We start from the raw sequence: 18701 nt of genomic DNA, 5'->3' as shown, positions 1-18701 counted from the left end.
GGAGCCCTGCAGCCCTGCAGCCCCGGAGCCCTGCAGCCCCGGAGCCCTGCAGCCCCGGAGCCCTGCAGCCCCGCAGCCCTGCAGCCCCGCAGCCCTGGAGCCCCGCAGCCCCGCAGCCCCGGAGCCCTGGAGCCCTGCAGCCCTGCAGCCCTGGAGCCCTGGAGCCCTGCAGCCCTGGAGCCCTGCAGCCCTGCAGCCCTGGAGCCCTGCAGCCCTGGAGCCCTGCAGCCCCGGAGCCCTGCAGCCCCGGAGCCCTGCAGCCCCCGGAGCCCTGCAGCCCTGGAGCCCTGCAGCCCCGGAGCCCTGCAGCCCTGGAGCCCTGCAGCCCCGGAGCCCTGCAGCCCCGGAGCCCTGCAGCCCCGGAGCCCTGCAGCCCCGGAGCCCTGCGTGGGCAGGCGGGAACCCTAGTGCGAAGGTTCGGGGTTGGACAGATGGGAGTCCTTTCAGTCCCGGCCATCTGGTTGCACCTCTCCCCTCGGCCATCTGGTCACGCGCAATGCTTTCCAACGGGGCGACCAGATGGCCGGGCCAGCCTGGAAGTGCCGATGAGGGCTCATTTGACTCCCGGATCCCAGTCAGGGCTCCAGGAGGTCGGGCGCATCTGCGCCTAGGATCCCCTCCGTCACTCGGAGCGCGAGGGTTACAAGAAAGGTGGGTAGCCTTCCTCCGGATTAGTATGGGCAGGGTATGCCGGGACACCCCTCGTGGGGATGGCGGTTCTCAGGCGGGGACCAGATGGGCCAAGCCCGGACGACACTTCCCCGGGGCGTCCGGTGCTCCCTCCTCCAGCCCGCGGCGAGGCAAAGTGCCCGGGACGGGCTCCATGGGTCCCCCGGGCGTCCGGGCCCCGGGAGCTCCGCCGGGCCTCCCATGTCTGAGGCCCAGCGTGTGGTCTACGACCCCCCTCCACCCCCCCGAGGCCTGCAGCCCCAAAGCCCTGAAGCCCTGAAGCCCTGGAGCCCGGAGCCCTGGAGCCCGGAGCCCTGGAGCCCTGCAGGCCCAGAGCTCTGCAGCCCCGGAGCCCTGCAGCCACGGAGCCCTGCGTCAGCAGGAGGGAACCCTAGCGCGAAGGCTCGGGGTTGGACAGATGGGAGTCCTTTCAGTCCCGGCCATCTGGTTGCACCTCTCCCCTCGGCCATCTGGTCGCGCGCAATGCTTTCCAATGGGGCGACCAGATGGCCGGGCCGGCCTGGAAGTCCTGATGAGGGTCCATTCGCCTCCCGGATCCCAGCCAGTGATCCAGCAGGCCGGGCGCGTCCGCGCCTAGGGTCCCCTCCGTCACCCGGAGCGCGCGGGTTACAAGAAAGGGGGGTAGCCTTCCTCCGGATTAGTAGGGGCAGGGTATGCCGGAACACCCCTCCGGGGCTGGCAGTTCCTTGCCGGGGACCAGATGGGCTACGCCCGGGCAACATCCTCCCAGGCCTCCGAAGCTTCCCTCCTCCGGCCCGCGGCGTGGCAAAGTGCCCAGGGACGGGCTCCACGGTGTGAGAAGTTGGCCTGATGTATGATTTCACTAATTCTAGTGTACACCTTATATCAGTCCAAACAACCCTTATGGTGATTGGTTGTAAAGTCAACCTTATAGACCAGCTATCCTAGTGGTAGCATGGACAAGAGCAGTCTTAGGCTAAACTCTGTATGGCATGTGAAGCCAGCTGTGATACCATATGCAATCCCTTGAATATCAAATGAAAGGACACCACAACAGATATATAAAAATAGTATGTATTTATTCTAGTCAAAATACCCTCAGCACTCCTTATGGGCGGGACCTGGGAGGGGGGTGGTTACACCCCCTTCCCTTTGTCCAGTTTCACGCCAGGACTGGGGCGGGAGTGCCCCAGTACCGGTTTGAACTGGACTATGCATGGGACACCGTGTGTGCCCCAGGCAGTGTCTCGTTTCATTCAACCCTCCCTGCCCCAATACACTAAGGCCTGTCTGGGGTGGTGCTAGCACCTCCCAAGGCAGGAAACCTATTTTCCAAGCCTCCCTTGCCGGGATCACTCCCAGCAGCAGGAGGTCAGACTTGTGTCGTGGCAGCAGCATCCATTTTGTGATGCTGGGGCTCTGGTTAACTTTAACCGGGTAAGTAGGTATTCAACATGTCTTCTCCCTCTAGAAGGGAGGAATACTATCCTCACTGCCAGGAATGGTGTGGGGGTAGTATTCCAAAGTGTTAGACACCTTACACGACATGTTTTGATAAAGCCAAACCATAGTTACCATAACCGCGAGGATTATAAGGCACTTTAAGAGTGTATGGTAGGCGATATCATAGAACAGCTATAAGGACATGGTTCCGAAAGCTGCAGACAGGCTCAGCTCATGCTAGAGCACCATCTCACATGTTACCAAGCACTCTGCCTCCAGGATTGTTAAGGCCTGCCATAGGAGTGGCTGATAGGTACACATGTGTCTATATATAAGGTAGGTATAGGGATACTACACCTAAGCAAGGGGTGATTACACGACCTTGCCCCAGCTGAGTGATCAGCCAGTTGTGTCATAATGGAAGGCCAGGCCAGGGGTGGCATAATACATGCTGCAGCCCCTGGTAGGCCTAGGGTACACCTATGCCCTGGGTACCTAAGGTACACTATACAGGGTCCAATAAGGTGATCCCTACCAATTGGGTTATGCACCTAAAGTACATAGTATTACTTTAGAGAGAGAACAGCTGGGCTGGGGGTCTGATTAGCAGGCCCACAGCCACATCTAAGTCGAAAAGCAGTAAAGCAAAAGCAAAAAGTGGGGGTGAACATAGAAAGCAGACCCTACTCTCCTACACAACCCCCCCCCCCCAAACTTAGGGACATTAAACTAACCTTGACCAGTTGAGTTTTTCATGTTCTAAGTGGAAATATCTGGAGAGTCCATCTGCATTGGCATGGTCAGTCCCAGGTCTATGTTCCACTGTGAAGTCCATCCCCTGTAGGGAAGTGGACCACCTAAGAAGTTTGGGATTTTCACCCTTTATCTGATTTAGCCACAAGAGGGGCATATGGTCTGTCTGAATCTTGAAGTGAGTGCCAAACAAGTATGGCCTCTGCTTCTTCAGGGCCCAAACCACAGCAAAGGCCTCCCTCTCAATAGCTGACCAACGTTTTTCTCTAGGGGTCAGCCTTCTACTTATAAAAGCAATGGGTTGGTCTTGACCATCTATATTCAGTTGTGAAAGAACAGCTCCCACACCCAACTCAGAAGCATCTGTCTGGACAATGAACTCTTTGGAGTAGTCCGGACTTTTCAGAATAGGTGCAGTGCACATGGCCTGCTTCAGGTCATCAAATGCCTTCTGACAGCTTACTGTCCACTGAACTTTCTTTGGCATTTTCTTAGAGGTCAAGTCATTAAGTGGTGTCACAATGGACCCATAGTTCTTAACAAACTTTCTGTAGTACCCAGACAGGCCCAAGAAAGCTCTGACCTGTGTCTGGGTAATTGGAGGAGTCCAGTCCTTTATGGTCTGGATCTTGCTCTCCAGTGGTTGAACCTGACCCCCACCTACTAGGTGACCCAGGTACACAACCTTGCTCTGCCCTATCTGGCACTTAGTGGCCTTGATAGTGAGGCCTGCCTTTTGCAGGGCCTCTAAAACATTCCTCAGGTGGACCAGGTGATCCTCCCAGGTGGAGCTAAAGACAGCAATATCATCAAGATAAGCTGCACAGTAGTCATCCAACCCAGTAAGGACTTGATTCACCAACCTTTGGACAGTGGCAGGTGCATTCTTCAAGCCAAAGGGCATTACCACAAATTGATAATGTCCTCCTGGGGTTGAGAAAGCAGTTTTGGCCTTTGCATTCTCAGCTAGTCTGATTTGCCAGTAGCCTGCTGTCAGGTCAAATGTACTCAAAAACTTGGCAGCAGCCAATCTGTCAATGAGCTCATCTGCCCTAGGTATTGGGTGGGCATCTGTCCTAGTGACAGCATTGAGACCTCTGTAATCCACGCAAAACCTCATCTCTCTCTTACCATTCTGGGAGTGAGGTTTAGGCACAAGAACTACAGGACTAGCCCAAGGGCTCGCTGAAGGTTCAATGACTCCCAGCTCCAACATATTTTGTACCTCAATTTTTATGCAGTCCCTGACATGGTCAGGTTGCCTGTAGATTTTACTCTTCACAGGCAGACTGTCACCAGTGTCCACCTCATGGGTGCACCAGTTTGTCTGACTTGGGGTCAGAGAGAACGTATGTCTATAGGCCTGTAGAACTTGTCTGCAGTCCTGTTGCTGATGGTTAGTGAGGCTGTCAGAAAAGACCACACCATCAACTGAACCATCATCAGGGTTCTGAGTCAGCAGGTCTGGGAGAGGGTCACTCTCTTCCTCCTGCCCCTCATCTGTAGCCATGAGTAAGCCCATGTCTGCCCTGTCAACATATGCCTTTAACCTGTTGACATGAAGCACCCTGTGGGGGCTTCTGGGAGTCCCTAGGTCCACCAAGTAGGTGACTTCTCCCTTCTGTTCAACAATAGTGTGGGGTCCAGACCATTTTTCCTGGAGTGCTGCTGGGGCCACTGGCTCCAACACCCACACTTTCTGTCCTGGCTGGTACACAGTCAGCACAGCCTTTTGGTCATGCCAAGTTTTTTGGAGTTCTTGGCTTGCCTCAAGGTTTTTAGAAGCCTTCTTCATATACTCTGCCATCCTGGAGTGGAGGCCAAGTACATAGTCCACTATATCAAGCTTGGGTTGTCTGAGAGGTCTCTCCCATCCTTCCCTTACTAGACATAGGGGTCCCCTTACAGGATGCCCAAACAAAAGCTCAAAAGGGCTGTAGCCAACCCCCTTTTGTGGGACCTCTCTGTAAGCAAACAGAAGGCAGGGTAAAAGGATGTCCCATCTTCGCCTAAGCTTGTCTGGTAAACCTTTTATCATTCCCTTTAGGGTCTTGTTGAATCTTTCCACAAGCCCATTGCATTGTGGGTGATAGGGGGTAGTGAATTTGTAGTTTACACCACACTCCTTCCACATTGCAGTCAAATATCCTGACATGAAGTTGGCACCTCTGTCAGAAATAACCTCCTTTGGAAATCCTACTCTGGAGAATACTCCAAGTAGGGCTCTTGCCACAACAGGGGCTGTTGTGGTCCTCAGGGGTATAGCTTCTGGGTACCTGGTGGCATGGTCCACTATCACCAGTATGAATCTGTGCCCAGATGCTGTCTGGGGGTCCATTGGTCCAACAATGTCTATCCCCACTCTCTCAAAGGGGACCCCCACCACAGGTAGTGGTATGAGGGGGGCCTTTGTGGTGCCACCTGATTTGCCACTGGCTTGGCAGGTGACACAGGAGCGACAAAACTTCTTGGTATCTTCTGACATGTGAGGCCAGTGAAAGTGAGGGACAAGTCTGTCCCAAGTCTTGTTCTGGCCTAAGTGTCCTGCAAGAGGAATATCATGGGCCAAGGTAAGAAGGAAGCCTCTGAAACTCAATGGTATGACCAACCTCCTAGAAGCACCAGGCTTGGGATCTCTAGCCTCTGAGTACAGTAGCCCTTCATCCCAAAACACTCTATGGGTACCTTGAGCATTCCCTGCAGCCTCAGCAGCAGCCTGCTGTCAGTGGGGTTCAAGAGAAGGATAGTCTAATTGGGCCTGCCTCAGATCTGGCCTTGAAGGTCCCCCTGACCCAAGAACCTCAACCTGATCAGGTTCCAGTTCTTCTAGGACAGTTCCTTCAGGGCTCTCAGAATCATCCTCCTGTGAGGGCTGACTCTCTACCTGAGGCAGGGGGAAGGCACAGCCTTACCCCTTCTGCTCTTTCTCTTGGGTTGTATCTGGTCCATTGTTCCAGGATCCAGCACCTGTTCAGTGTTGCACTTTTTGGCCTGTGACCTAGTCACAGCAAGGACATGTGCATCCATTCCCAGCATTTCTGCATGGGTCCTATACTCCACTTCAGACCACACTGATGTTTCAAGGTCAATTCCCAACAAACAATCTACAGGAAGGTCTGAACTCACAACAACTTTCTTGAGGCCAGTTACCCCTACCCAGGAGAAGTTAACAATTGCCACACTATGGGGAGGTAGTGGCATTGCTAGCGTTGGTCACTAGGTAGTTCTCATCTAGCATGATCTGTCCAGGGTCCACAAAGGCAGGTGTCACCATTGTGACACTAGCACCTGTGTCCCTGTAGGCCTGAGCCATTCTTTGGTTGATAAAAGGAGTCTGTCTGTACTTTCCCAGGTTACTGGGACCTATAGTAGAGGACAAAGCTATGTCCCCATCACAGATCAGAACAGCCTGAGTGGGCATTCTGACTAGGCCAGAATCCACTTCAGTTCCCAGGGTTAACCCTATTACACCCTTTTGCTGGGAACCACCACTTACAGCTGGACTAGGGGGTACAGTTGCCTTGGGGGCAATGGTGGCTGGGGGCTTGTCCTTTTTGGTGCACTCACTAAACCAATGGGAATTGGACTTACAATAGTTACACCAAGGTTTCTTTTGGCCATCTTTCTTCTTATCCTTTTTGGGACCACCCTCCCCCTGAGCCTTTTGGGGGCCTGGTGAAGACTTCTGGTCTTTTGATTTCTGCTCATTACCCTTCTGGTCTGCCTTTTTCTGATCACCGCCCTGGTTCTGGTTTTTCTGCTTAATTCTAGTCCTGACCCACCTATCTGCCTTCTTTCCCAATTCTTGGGGAGAAGTCAGATCAGAGTCAATCAGGTATTGATGCAGTAGCTGGTTTTGACAGTTATTAACCCTTTCGCTGCCAGGCCTTTTCCCCCTCCTGTGCCAAGCCTTTTTTTGGCTATTTGGGGTAGTGCGCGCTTAGGCCCCTGTAACTTTTTGACCACATTAGGTATCCACGCCAAATTTGCGTCCTTTTCTTCCAACATCATGGGGATTCTAAAGGTACTCCGGGTTTGTGGATTCTCCTAGAGGGGTTACAGAAATGAGCCAAAATACAGCACAATTTTGTTTTTTTTCGGAAAAATGGGAAAAACGGGCTGCAAATGAAAGCATCTGGGTTTTTCCCTGCAAATGTTATCAAAAAAGGGTTTGTGGGGTTGAAATCGCCATTTTCCCAGCTTTTCGGGCATACCAGACTTTTGTCAGAAACCCAACATTTTTAACACAGTTTTGGCATTTTTCTGGGACATAGCCTATTTTTGCTATTTTTTGTGCTTTTGACCTCCTTCCAGTTAATGGCAGAAATGGGTACAAAAGCAATAATGGATCCTGGAAAGCTATACATTTCCAAAAAGAAGACAAAATTCTGAATTCAGCAAGGGGTCATTTGTGTAGATCTATCAAGGTTTTCCTATAGAAACTAACAGTTAAATATAGGATAAATTGAAAATTAGTTGAAAAAAACAGCATTTTGTGTCAACGTTTTCACCTGTAACTTTGTCTAATTATGACAGCTCTTTGAAAGCTATATACCATTACATCCGCTGGACATTACTGGTTGTGGGGATATATAGGACTTGTAGGTTCACCAAGAACCCGACGAACCCAGAGCCAAAAACTGAGCAGCAACTTGCAATGGTTTTTTATTATGTACCGGGTATATAGTAATTATTCTGTAAAAATGTGTACATGGAAAAATCGGTATGAAAGACACCTATGTATTTCTGAAATGGGAACAAAATATAGAGTTTAGAAACAATAGATATTTGCACATTTCTGAAATTGGGAATACTCATACTAGCATGAGAATTATCAGTCATTTTTTAGAATGACTTCTTTTTTACACAATATCTTTCATTTGGAAGGCAGAAATGCATCGAAAGTCAAAAGATAATAACAGTTCCTTTACAAATCTGAATTACCCTAAGTCTCCCGATAAAAATGGTACCTCACTTGTGTGGGTAGGCATAGTGCCCGCGACAGGAAACGGCGCAAAACGCAACGTGGTCACAACTCAATATCTCAGTGAAAATTTACCCTTTTTTGGCAAAGTGCCTAGCTCTAGTTTTTGAACCCTAGCTCTGCGGGCACCTTGGGAAACCTAGCAAACCTATACATTTTTGAAAACTAGACACCCAGGGGAATCCAGGATGGGGTGACTTGACTGCCTCCCACCAGGGTCTGTTACCCAGAATCCCTTGCAAACCTAAAAAATTGTCCAAAGAAACACATTTTCCCCACATTTCTGTGGTGGAAAGTTCCGGAATCTGCGTGGATCCACAAATATCCACCCACCCCGCGTTCCCCAAAGTTTTACAAGAAAAACGGTACCTCACTTGTGTGGGTCGGCCTAGTGCCCGCGACAGGAAACGGCGCACAACGCAACGTGGTCACACCTCAATTTCGCAGTGAAAAATGACCCTTTTTTGGCAAATGTCTAGCTGTAGTTTTTTAACCCTAGCTCTGCGGGCACCTTGGGAAACCTAGCAAACCTATACATTTTTGAAAACTAGACACCCAGGGGAATCCAGGATGGGGTGACTTGACTGCCTCCCACCAGGGTCTGTTACCCAGAATCCCTTGCAAACCTAAAAAATTGTCAAAAAAAACACATTTTCCCCACATTTCTGTGGTGGAAAGTTCCGGAATCTGTGTGGATCCACAAATTTCCACCCACCCCGCGTTCCCCAAAGTCTTACGAGAAAAATGGTACCTCACTTGTGTGGGTCGGCCTAGTGCCCGCGACAGGAAACCGTGCAAAACGCAACTTGGTCACACCTCAATTTCGCAGTGAAAAATGACCCTTTTTTGGCAAAACGTCTAGCTGTAGTTTTTGAACCCTAGCTCTGCGGGCACCTTGGGAAACCTAGCAAACCTATACATTTTTGAAAACTAGACACCCGGGAGAATCCAGGATGGGGTGACTTGACTGCCTCCCACCAGGGTCTGTTACCCAGAATCCCTTGCAAACCTAAACAATTGTCAAAAAAAACACATTTTCCCCACATTTCTGTGGTGGAAAGTTCCGGAATCTGCGTGGATCCACAAATTTCGACCCACCCCGCGTTCCCCAAAGTCTTACGAGAAAAATGGTACCTCACATGGGCCCTTGCCTGTCCGCGTCAGGCAAGGGCCCAAAACCAATTGAGGAGACATCAAAATTACCTATCACAAAACAACCTGGTTTTGCAAAGGGGGTCCCATGAGTTTTTGGCCCCGGGCTTGGCGGCTATCTAGGGAAACCTACCAAACCCACACATTTCTGAAAACTAGACACCCGGGGTATTCCAGGGAGGTATGGCTTGCATGGATCTCCCAACGTTTCCTTACCCAGAATGCCCTGCAAACCTCAAATTTAGCTGAAAAAATCACCTTTTTCACACATTTTTGTGTGGGAAAGTTGTGGCATCACCGGGCGGACACAAATTTCCTACCACCCAGCGTTCCCCCGGGTCTCCCGATAAAAACGGTGCCTCACTCGTGTGGGAGGCCCAAGTACCCGCGACAGGCAAGGGGCCAAAACGTAGTGCGCCTCAACAGGCAAGGGTCCTAAACGTAGTGCGCCTCACTACGTTTTGGACCCTTGCCCGTGGCGGGTCTCAGAGACATGATCTAGTGAGGGTGTGGTGTGTGCACCTACCTACACTAGTTGTATCTACTAAAACCTATCTAGTAGTTGTAGTCAGGGTGTGCTAGGCCCTTCAACCTACAACAACTAAGTTCAGTAGAACTTAAGTATTTATAAGCTATGTTATATGTACCTGACAAGTATCTTTGTGATCTTCCAATTTGATATCTCAAGATTGCAATGGTATTACAATAGCAAGCTCAGATCCCAACCGCTGCTCACCAATGTGAGAAGTTGGCCTGATGTATGATGTCACTAATTCTAGTGTACACCTTATATCAGTCCAAACAACCCTTATGGTGATTGGTTGTAAAGTCAACCTTATAGACCAGCTAAGCATGGACAAGAGCAGTCTTAGGATAAACTCTGTATGGCATGTGAAGCCAGCTGTGATACCATATGCAATCCCTTGAATATCAAATGAAAGGACACCACAACAGATATATAAAAATAGTATGTATTTATTCTAGTCAAAATACCCTCAGCACTCTTTATGAGATTTGAGGTAAGTACAACACAGTCTTATTTAAGCATACATTAAGTCACACAGGTAAGTAATACAGTTAGGCACCTAGGGGCCACGCAAACCATATACTAAGTAAGAGGTATAAAACCACTGTCACGAACACAGGTTAGGCGTAGGCCTAGGGAATCGCTGGGGCTACACTATCCTACCAGTTGTTAGGGAGTGGGAGGCCCACGGGATTCAGGTGCAGAGTGTAAACACTCACGCGTAATGCGTATAGTCGATAGAAATAGTACAGTTTAGAAATAAAGAGTTTTAGGACACTTCTGGGGAAGCTAGGAGTTAGGGACTTGGAAACTAGACACTTGGATAGTCAATACCCTTGTGAGCACCGGAGTACTCAAGTTACATAGCCCACGGGCTGCGGGTGCATAGGTGTGAACTTGCGTCGGGTTTCGTCGCAGGAGCCAGGAAGAAACCAGGAAGGAACCAGGCGATGTCGTGAAGATGCAGGTGAAGAGGTGAAGCTTGTCGCAGCAGCCACGGGCACCAGGAGGCGTCGAGGACAACCAGAACCAGGAGGCGAGCTGTCCCACGAGGGCTCTTGCTGTTGGCATCGTCGATGTCGAGTTGGGACCCAACAAGCCTTGGCAAGCGCAACCCACGCAGGATGAAGGATTTGCTTCAGTTGCAGACCAGGAAGGTCTGGGGTGCTTCTCTTTCACAGGGAAGCAAGGGCCAGTCTGGAGGAGCCAAACCAGCGGTGGAAAGTTAAGGGTGCGTCGTCGCAGAGGCTACTAGCCAACGGGCAAGTAACCGGACGGACGCGGCAAGCAGGAAAATGCAGAAGGGCCCCACGCAGAACTCGTGGAGTGTGGAGGGCTGATCTTTGGTGCAGATGGTGCTTGGGATTGGGGCTTCTCAATCCCCAAAGCACAACTTCGAGGATGCCTCAGAAGCTGCGCTGGAAGCTAGTAGCCAATTTTCCCAGGTAGCCGGTCCCACGTCTCTCGTCGCCTCCACGGATCTCAGCTTTGCTGTGGATGTGGATCAGGGTCGAAGAAGTCTAGAAGTCAAGGCGCTGGTCGGGCTCTGCAGTCGGTTCCTCGTAGAACTTCAGGCAAAGCAAAAGGCAGTTCGCTTGATGGTGCCTGTTTGCACAGGGTGGCCACTCCTTGGCCACAAGGGAGATTCTTCAGTCTTCTTCCGTAGTCGAATGTCGAAGGTCCAGAGTTTCTGTTCAAGTTGCAGGTCAGGATAATCCAATTTCCTAGGGACTCAGCTCCCACTCTTATTCAAATCTGGGGGGCTGGGTTACCTGCTAGGTCACGCCTTATGGGTGGGACCTGGGAGGGGGGTGGTTACACCCCCTTCCCTTTGTCCAGTTTTGCACCAGTACTGGGGCTGGAGTGCCCCAGCACCTGTTTGAACTGGACTATGCATGGGACACCTTGTGTGTCCCAGGCAGTGTCTCGTTTCATTCAACCCTCCCTGCCTCAATACACTAAGGCCTGTCTGGGGTGGTGCTAGCACCTCCCAAGGCAGGAAACCTATTGTCCAAGCCTCCCTTGCCGGGATCACTCCCAGCAGCAGGAGGTCAGACTTGTGTCGTGGCAGCAGCATCCATTTTGTGATGCTGGGGCTCTGGTTAACTTTAACCGGGTAAGTAGGTATTCAACATGTCTTCTCCCTCTAGAAGGGAGGAATACTATCCTCACTGCCAGGAATGGTGTGGGGGTAGTATTCCAAAGTGTTAGACACCTTACACAACATGTTTTGATAAAGCCAAACCATAGTTACCATAACCGTTTAAGATTATAAGGCACTTTAAGAGTATATGGTAGGCGATATCATAGAACAGCTATAAGGACATGGTTCCGAAAGCTGCAGACAGGCTCAGCTCATGCTAGAGCACCATCTCACATGTTACCAAGCACTCTGCCTCCAGGATTGTTAAGGCCTGCCATAGGAGTGGCTGATAGGTACACATGTGTCTATATATAAGGTAGGATAGGGATACTACACCTAAGCAAGGGGTGATTACACGACCTTGCCCCAGCTCAGTGATCAGCCAGTTGTGTCATAATGGAAGGCCAGCCAGGGGTGGCATAATACATGCTGCAGCCCCTGGTAGGCCTAGGGTACACCCATTTTTTTTTGTCAAACCATTTTTATTGCAGGACCAAGTACAACGTACAGCAACTAGGATGCATGTCAATAATGCAGGTTTCCCGTCCTCCCCTTAACCGTTAGTCCGTGCAGTATACACAGCCGTACTGCCCACATCCCGGAGGCCGGGCGGCGTCACATAGACCCATGGCACATTGATACAAAACTGTCAGGAGCATACTTCCGGAGGGGAGCCCCGCTGCCCGCTTTTGATCTCTGTCCCTCTGCTCCCCCAGTTACGCTCAGAACTTACAATCTACTTCCAGAAAACCTTAAACTTATAAACTCCCCCTCCACCCACCCCTCCCTAGTGCCCTCCCCATTGCGCCTAGTCAGGAACAAATAGCATGTGTGGTGGGTAGCAGGAAAAATGCAATAATCCCTAATCGTGTGTGTTTGGCAGGGGGGCCAGTGGCACAACTTTGTCCGCTGCGTCCTCAGAGTTCTCACCCTCCTCCCCACTGGCTAGGCTATCCCGCAGGGCCTGTACCATCACCTCCCATACCATTGCCGCCGCCTGCGCCCGGTCGTCCGGTTTTCGGTGAGCTAGTTGGTATCTGAGTGTGCTCTCGCTAGCCGCCCATTTGAGAAATTCATTCAGCCATCTCCGGTGTGTAGGCCCCGCCTTCGACTTCCACCCTTTCGTCACCTCTTTCTTTGCTAGGAGAAGGCCCATGTCTATGAACTTGCTGGACATTTTATTCTTAGGCCTAGGCCTAGGGAATCGCTGGGGCTACACTATACTACCAAAGGTTAGGAAGTGGGAGGCCCACGGGATTCAGGTGCAGAGTGGAAACACTCACGCGTAATGCAACACTCACGCGTAATGCGTATAATCGATAGAAATAGTTAGTAATGAGAAATTAAGTGTTTTAGGACACTTTTGGTATAGCTAGGAAGTCGAGACTTAAAACCTAGACACTAGGATAGTCACTACCCTTGTTTCGTCGTTGACTCCTATGGATGCCTGAAGAAAAGATGCTGGCAGGCCACCAGTGAAGAGTGTCCGGTGGATCCCGAGGATGGGATCAAGAAGGAAGGATACCTGCAAGCAGAAGGGACAAAGTCTGGGTCACTAGCCAGTGACCACGTGGAACCAGGAAGGAACCAGGCGATGTCGTGAAGATTGCAGTGAAGAGGTGAAGCTTGTCGCAGCAGCCACGGGTACCAGGAGACGTCGAGGACGACCAGGACCAGGAGACGAGCTGTCCCACGAAGGCTCTTGCTGTCGGCGGCATCGAAGTCGAGTTAGGACTCACCAAGCCTTGGCAAGCGGAACCCACGCAGGATGGAGGACTTGCTTCTGGTGCAGACCAGGAAGGTCTGGGGTGCTTCTCTTTTGCAGAGGAGCGGGTGCTAGTCTGGAGGAGCCGGACCAGCAAGACAAAATCAAAGGTTCGTCGTCGCAAGGGTCACTAGCCAACGGGCCAGCAACCGGACAACACGTTGAGCAACTCAGGTGCAGAAGGGCCCCACGCAGAACACGTGAAGTGTGGGGAGCTGATCTTCTTTGCAGATGGTGCTCGGGATGGGGACTTCTCAATTCCCCAAGCACAGCCTTGAGGAAGCCTCCGAAGTCGCGCTAGTCAGCTACTAGCCACTTTTCCCAAGTCGCCGGTCCCACGTCCCTCGTCGCCTCCACGGGTCTCAGCTTTGCTGTAGATGTGGATCTGGTTCAGAGGTGTCTGGAAGTCTCGCCGCTGGTCAGTCTCTGCAGTCGTCCCTCGTAGGATCAGTCGTAGGATCAGTCGCAAAGCAAGCAGCAGTCACTGGATGGTGCCTGGTTGCCCAGGGTGGTCACTCCTTGGCCACAAGGGAGATTTCTTCAGTCTTCTTCCTGAGGTCGAATGTCGAAGGTCCAGAGTTTCTGTTCAAGTTGCAGGTTCAGGATAATCTAATCTCCTGGGGCCCAACTCCCACTCTTATACTAATCTGGGGGGCTGGGTTGCCTGCTAGGTCACGCCTTATGGGTGGGACCTGGGAGGGGGGTGGTTACACCCCCTTCCCTTTGTCCAGTTTCGCGCCAGAGCTGGGGCTGGAGTGCCCCAGCGCCGGTTTGAACTGGACTATGCATGGGACACCTTACACGACATGTTTCGATAAAGCCAAACCATAGTTACCATAACCGTTTAAGATTATAAGGCACTTTAAGAGTATATGGTAGGCTATATCATAGAACAGCTATAAGGACATGGTTCTGAAAGCTGCAGACAGGCTCAGCTCATGCTAGAGCACCATCTCACATGTTACCAAGCTCTCTGCCTTCAGGATTGTTAAGGCCTGCCATAGGAGTGGCTGATAGGTACACATGTGTCTATATATAAGGTAGGTATAGAATACTACACCTAAGCAAGGGGTGATTACACGACCTTGCCCCAGCTGAGTGATCAGCCAGTTGTGTCATAATGGAAAGCCAGGCCAGGGGTGGCATAATACATGCTGCAGCCCCTGGTAGGCCTAGGGTACACCTATGCCCTGGGTACCTAAGGTACACTATACAGGGTCCAATAAGGTGATCCCTACCAATTGGGTTATGCACCTAAAGTGCATAATATGAATTTAGAGAGAGAACAGCTGGGCTGTGGGTCTGATTAGCAGGCCCACAGCCACATCTAAGTCGAAAACCAGTAAAGAAAAAAGTGGGGGTGAACATAGAAAGCAGACCCTACTCTCCTACAACCACCATCTAAAGTCCTGGTCTGGAAAGGGCCCCTGGCCCTAATGCTCTTCATATCTGGCATTTTAAGCATGACGTCAAATTTTGGGGCAGAATCCTCCATATATCATATAATCATTGTTCACAATCACATGTTATACCAGAGTCCTGGCATCTGTCGATTTTACACCCAATTGCGAAGAAAGGCCCAACATCAATCACAGCAAATTACAAGATAATGGGCCATATGTAGGTAATTTCTATTTGCCGATTCCTAAATACCAAATTTTACCGATTCGGTATTTAAGAATCGGTAAATAGAATGTAGGTAAAAAATCTGTAAATTTTACCGATTCGGTAATATTCGTTATTACCGATTCGGTAATTACCGAATCGGTAATAAAGAATACCTCCCTATTCATTCCTATGGGCCTGGAGGCCCATAGGAATGAATGGGAAGCCATTCACTATTACCGATTTGGTAAATACCGATTTGGTAATAGGGGAAGCATATTCATGGGTGGCAGGGTGTCACATTGACACCCTGTTGCACCCCTGAATCGTGCATGTGTGCACATGTGGCGCACATACATGCTCATGTATGTCTGCCACATGGCATTTCTAGAAAAGCACAAAATTGCTTTTTAAAAGGTATTCGGTATTTACCACCAACCTGTAGTTGGTGGTAAAGAACGAATCCTTAAAACAAAAATGCACTCACTTGAGTGCTCCCTACATAGGATTTAAGGATTCAGTAATTTACCGATTCGGTATTTTACTGATTCCTTAAAATAACGAATCGGTAAATTACTGAATCCTTCAATCCTGCCTCCTACATCTCAATTGCCTAAATACCGGTCGGTAACGGGAAATTTACCGATTTTCGGCCGTTACCGACCGGTATTTAGCTACCTACATATGGCCCAATATCTCTACTGGCTGTGGAGTTCAAGTTCGTCGCAAAAAATATTAAATGAGATGGAAGACTTGGCATTCACATTTAGTCTTGTTGCATAATGCATTCAGTGTCACTGGTTTACGTCCGGCTATGGGAACTTTAGATAACATCCTGGCCCCATATGTTATTGTAGAACAAGCGTTAGTTTAGGACACTTACGTACACCTAGTTAGTAGCAAACTTTTCAGGAAAAACATTGAACATTTACCCACATCTAACTGCCTTGGATTTTCGTTTGATTAGAGGCCTACTTTTCTCCTTAAAGTCAGGAGCACGTTCCTTAGATTTTGCTCTTATTACCATGGCAACGAGATTTTTTTGTTGTTGCAGTTTTATATAGCGAGAGCTTGACCGGTAAGTATCAAAGCACTTTACATGAGCACCAGTTGCGTTGCAGACGGGCACATTCCTTTTTTTTAGGCAGGGAGAGTTTAATAGATTTGCCCAGAATCACAGGATGTTTGAGCCTCCATCCACCTGGTTCAAGCTTCGAGGTCGGCCTTTCTAGTCGTTAATCCACATTCTCTCCCAGTCCTTTGTTAGAATCTATGATGTGGGGTTAAAAGAAGATTTCTACCATCTTTAATTTTTCGGGCACAAGAAATACTTGGTAAAATAGTCTTTGACTCGGCCCGGCGCAACATTTGTTAAATGTTTTATCGCTTACTGAAGTCCACGTCATAGGCCTAAATTTGTTTAGAATATAGACTGACCAAACAAGATATTAAGCAAATATTCTCAGAATTTCATATTCCTTAAATAAAATTCTCTGCAGCTCACTAAAATGTTATATTTGGAAGGAAACCGAGTCAGAAAGAAACGGTTGGACAAACTAATGGAATACTTTTCTTCAAACTATTATAAAAGATTTTGACCTCCTAGACTAATGAAACACAATAAAGACATACCTAATTTAAAACAATTGTAAGTAAATCTTTAAACCTTACATCTGCTTAGATGATACACTTGCATTTAGTGAAGTTTCCCACACTTCAATCAATCAATCATAGTATTTACAAAGAGCACTACATACCCGTGAGGGTCTCAAGGCGCTGGAGGGGAGGGGGTGCGAGGGGGGGATGGGACGCTGCTACTGTTCGAAGAGCCAGGTCTTGAGAAGTCTCCTGAAGGTTAGGAGGTCTTCAGTCTGCTGCAGGTGGATGGGGAGGGTGTTCCATGTCTTGTCTTCTACTGTTATACATTCTTGTGCCCACAGTTTCAGACAATCATAATAATTTAGGATCAAGTCGCATTGCGCTCTGTAATTTGAAGCTCATGAAATAGCGGTTTGGCCTGCTACATGCTATTAATTTTACACCAGATTGGACTGAGTCACACACAGCAAAGAGCTGCAGACTGTGTGCTTACAAGCGCGAGTCTGTTTTGTCCGTTTCATGTGTTTGCTACGTCAGGACTTTAAGTGGCCTGAAAAACATGGGTCTTTAAAAGGGTCGTGGGCACATGTATACGTATAGGCGTGGCTTAAACACAAATTGAAATTCTGTTATTTCCATAGTGTGCAAAGTTACGGACTGGTATTGTTGGTGTCCCTCGGAGCCTTCTGTTATTGCATACTTGTGTGATAACACAGCAACTGACACCAGCAGGAACTATTGACGTTGTCAGTGGTTGTCCGTGCCTACTCAGTCTGCAGAGAAGCCATAGATTGGATGAGCATGGACTCTGAACACTTCATCGCTCTGACAGGCAGTGCGAGAAACATTGACTCCTTGAGCGGAGCCTGAGCACCAGGGCTCTCAAAAATGGCCATTATAAACGCATGGAGGCGACTTCGTTGAAAGCATGCACCAAGAGTAATATGCTGAACAAAAACAAAACTCAATTAATTGGCGCCACCCGCACCTAGGGGAGTGGTGGTGCCCTTAGTTGCATCTCAGGAGGGAGCCACGGCTTCTCCCTTCTCAAGGCTCCAGAAGTGATCGGTTGGGGGGGGGGGGGGGGGGGGGGGGGGTAGCGGCCCGGGGCGTCACGACGTCATCAGGGTGCGCGATGGCACCCTCAGGAAGATAAAGACGCGGTTTCGTCCGGAACTTTCTTCTTTGCTTCCTCCAGCTTCCCAGAAGACGCGTCAGCAGCAAGTTTGGACCAAGAGCGAGTTTCGGACCGCCGGTGCTTCACTGCAGAGTTATTCGACCACCCCCCCCCCCCCCCTCGCGAAGGATCCAAAGCGTGGTTCGGTGGTACCCGTGGCCTTTGCTGCTTTTGCAGGTGTGTTCAGGTGGTCTGTAACTGGGGTGGTCGGAGGGAGCCCCATAGCGTAGTCCGAGCAATTTATCGCATTGTTGGGTGATAGCCCCCTTTTCAGTGGTAACGGTTATGTCGGGTCCCGGGGGGAGGATCCATCCCAGGAACGTTGGGCATGCGAGGGTTCTTTTCTCTTTCTTGTTTGTGGCTACATTTTGTGGTCTGTTAATGTCCGCTGCAGGCGGGGCGGTGAGTAACGCCGCTTAAAAGCATGGCACGGCTTGCACGTGTCTCGCATTTAATCGTTTTGAGTTAATGTAATCTGCATCCTACTAGCATGGCAGCAAGGGAGGGGGTTGTAAGTATCTCCGTCTTGCAGCATGGAGCGCTTGCATGTGGTTCTTCTGCGTGGCGGTGAGTATCCCAGCCGTGCAGAGGCATAGCCAGAGCTTGTGGCGCCCGGGGCTATCCCTCAGATTGCCGCCCCTCGGGGGAGGTTGGGGGGGGGGGGGGGTGCTGGGGAAAAAGGACGGCGAGAGGTCCGAGAGACACGTGTAGTATTGCCGCTAATAGTTACCTCGATCATGCAAGTTACATGCACATACATGTCCCGGTCCAAGGCTACACAGTTGAATACACTGGTGACCGGCAGCACAAAGGAGAACACACAGACTGCATGATCTATCTGGGGACTCAAAAAAATCGCATGTGAAATCCATCAGAGAGCTGCGTGAATAATTACCTGGTAAT

At 50.1% G+C, this 18701-nt stretch overlaps 1 protein-coding gene across 3 annotated transcripts in view; it reads left to right on the top strand.

The window, feature by feature from the left end:
• Positions 1 to 18701, top strand: part of LOC146816648 (zinc finger BED domain-containing protein 6-like) — a 168971-nt gene that overhangs the window by 105444 nt on the left and 44826 nt on the right. The window contains exon 1 of one of the 3 annotated variants that reach the window (XR_014962927.1): positions 17755 to 17975. The exons of 1 other annotated variant lie outside the window; for it this stretch is intronic. The gene's annotated coding sequence lies outside the window, so the exon portion shown is untranslated. Of the gene's footprint in view, positions 1 to 17754; positions 17976 to 18701 lie in introns of those variants that run through there. One more of the 3 variants, XM_085610535.1, reaches the window with a different exon arrangement.

Source organism: Triturus cristatus, chromosome 6 (genome assembly GCF_964204655.1).
Source record: "Triturus cristatus chromosome 6, aTriCri1.1, whole genome shotgun sequence".
Classification (NCBI taxonomy): Eukaryota; Metazoa; Chordata; class Amphibia; order Caudata; family Salamandridae; genus Triturus; species Triturus cristatus.
This window is presented reverse-complemented; position numbering and strand designations above follow the sequence as displayed.